Source organism: Ictidomys tridecemlineatus, unplaced genomic scaffold, assembly GCF_052094955.1.
Source record: "Ictidomys tridecemlineatus isolate mIctTri1 unplaced genomic scaffold, mIctTri1.hap1 Scaffold_197, whole genome shotgun sequence".
Lineage (NCBI taxonomy): Eukaryota > Metazoa > Chordata > Mammalia > Rodentia > Sciuridae > Ictidomys > Ictidomys tridecemlineatus.
The window spans coordinates 361179-363847 of NW_027521692.1; the positions used below are offsets into that span (position 1 = coordinate 361179).

General features: G+C 55.6%; 1 long non-coding RNA gene across 1 annotated transcript; it reads right to left on the reverse strand.

Annotated features, from left to right (window-relative positions):
* Positions 1 to 681: 681 nt before the first annotated feature.
* Positions 682 to 1765, reverse strand: LOC144372941 (uncharacterized). The gene is made up of 2 exons (XR_013432760.1): positions 1487 to 1765; positions 682 to 794 (listed from the first exon to the last, which is right to left on the reverse strand). It is a non-coding gene; the product is annotated as an uncharacterized LOC144372941 (long non-coding RNA).
* Between the last annotated feature and the right edge of the window lie 904 nt (positions 1766 to 2669).

A 2669-nucleotide genomic window follows, 5' to 3' on the forward strand; every position in this document is an offset into this window, starting at 1 on the left:
TCACAGGAGACAGCTTTATCTTGTTGATCGGAAGTCTGCCAGCCCAATTTATGATGGAACATAAGATCTCCAAATCTGAATTTATGTGCCGGAGTATAAGGAGAGGTCAATGAGATTGAAAGTGGGCTCCTGAGAGGAGCTGGCAGGCTCACTCCCAGGTGCTGTAAGGAAACTTCACAGTCTTTGTCCCCAACTCCAGCCTGGCCCAACAGGGAAAGGACCGCCAAGGAGAGCCCTGCCTGAGAGGCATGCCATTTGGTGTAAGTGGGAGAGAGAGGGACTCTGTCGGGCGGGGCCACAGCTGTGGCAGGAGTCTTGGAGAGGGCCAGCCTGGACCATCTGTGCTGAGGATGCAGATCTTGTGCCTGGTATCAGGCCTGGCCCTCAGCCGTGGGCGAGCCCCTGTTCAGAACAGTCACAGCAGAGCTCAGGCTCTGGCCCAGGGACCCACTGCCAAATGGAGTTGCCATGGGTGACCATGAACCCATGGCCCCCACCTAAGCCCTCTGGAGCCCTCTGTCCTCATCACCCCCTGGAGTCAGGGGTGGGGTAGGAGGAGGGTTGGCTCTGTCTTGGGTGGGCACCTGGCCAGCAGGAGGCTGGCTTTCTGTGCCCCAGGGCAGACCCTGACTTTAGGATTTATACAAATAAGTGAAATGAAAAGTGCTGGCAGCCCTGATCTGATTACAGCCATTCATTCTCTGGTCGTTAATAATTTGTGCAATAAAGGGTTGCGGCTGCTCCAGTGTGGGGGTGGCTTCGGCTCAGCCTTCCCTTGGTGCCGGCTTCGGGAGCTGGAAACATGAATTATTAGTTCATGCTGTCAGGACCTGGTGGGAGCTGGCAGAGGTCCCCCGCTTCCTCTGCTGGCCCTGAGCTGCTGCTTCTCTTGGAGACTCCCGGTGGGGCTCAGCACTACCCCACCCAGCCCTTCTGGGAGTGTGACCCCTGGAGCAGGAGGCTGCAACAGGCATGGGAGCTGCAGTGCTGTGCTCTGAGCCTCAGATCCTCTCTGTTAGTGAAGCCAGACCTCACATGCCAGCAAAGCACTGGCCCAGGGAGGGTGGGGTCCTTATCAGGGTGCTCTCCAAGGGGCACAGACTGCCTAGTCCCTGGCCAGAGAGGAGAGGAAGTCCCCTCTGGGAGCCACAGTGCCTTAGGCAGTCAGAGCTCCATCACCTGCAGAACAGCCAGGGGCTTGAGGAGACCCTGAGGAAAGGGATGGTGCTGGCTAGGGTCTGGGTGGGGGTACGGGGAGCCTTCTGTGGGCTTTGTGCCTGGTCTCCTGGGCTTTTTGTCTGCACCTCCAAGTACAGCTGCTGAGGTGTGTGGGCTGGGGGCTGAACTCCAAGGCCACAGCCCAGATGGTGACCAGGTGGTTACTGTCACAGAAGCACGCACCCTCCTGCAAGGCTCCCAGCCAAGCTGGGGAGTGCAAGGCTAAGGCAAAGCTGGGGTGTGGAAGGAATGGGGACCTGGCACCCACCTCTGCCTCTTGCCTGCCAAGCCCCTCCAGGTGCCTCCTGGGCTGCAGCCCTACTTCATCTCTGTGAGGATGTGGAACCTAGAGGGTAGGCCTTGCGCCCACGGCTGTTTGCCCACCACTTCCTGGCTGTGTGGCCTTGGAGAGACTGTCAGTTCTTCCAACCTCAGTCTGTAAAATGGGAATGAGGATAAAAGGAGACAAAATTAGTATGTACTGAGTGTCTGGGGTGTGTGCAGGTGTCATAGGTGGAGTGGGGTGGCCCCTGCAGCCCTGCATGCTGGGCAGTTCCATCCTTCAGGCTTCAAAAAGTCTGACCACATTCCATCTGCTTTCTGTTTTCTTAACATCTGGACAGAGTTGTAGTGAATGTCCCAATGTACTTGTCTCCTCCCAGGTCATCTCTATCATTTCTGGGTCACCTTCAGTTGACTGGTTTCCTCTTTTCCTGCTGGGCTGTGTTTTTTGCTTCTTTGCACACCTGTGAGGGTGTTCTCTCTCTCTCTCTCTCTCTCTCTCTCTCTCTCTCTCTCTCTCTTCCCTTCCATCCCTCCCTCCATGTTTATTTTGTTTATTTATCTTTATGTGGTGCTGAGGATCAAACCCAGGGCCTCATACATGCTACACCTCATCTCTGAGCTAGCCCTCTCACAGTGCCTGGGCTGCACAACATAGCTGACCCCATGCCCTCTGCAACCTGCTGAACACACCCTCAGCCCCAACAGCTGCCAACCCACTTTTTCTTTTTGGTAGTACAGATGGACAGAATGCCTTTATTTTATTTGTTTATTTTTGTGTGGTACAAAGGATGGAACCCAGTGCTCACACATGCTAGGCAAGCGCTCTGCTACTGAGCTATAGCCCTGCCAATCCAATTTTGCTATGGTGTTTTGGTTAGGCCTGGGACTTCCTGAACATTCCCCAGGGAGAGATTGAAGGGGCTCTGTGGGCAGGGGCTGGGAGGCTGCAGCCCCTGCAGCAGCCAAGTCTGGCTACTTTCTACCTCTAGGGCATAGACTTTCTTCCACCTGCTGTGGCAGAACAGGAAGCCCCCACCCTGCACCTGGCACTGAAGACCACTCATCAGGGCCTGAGACACAGAGCAGCCCTGGGGTCCCTCTTTCTAACCCTCTGCATCCTTGATGCCAGTTTTGAATGCCATTTCTGCCAGGAAGCTTCCTGGATC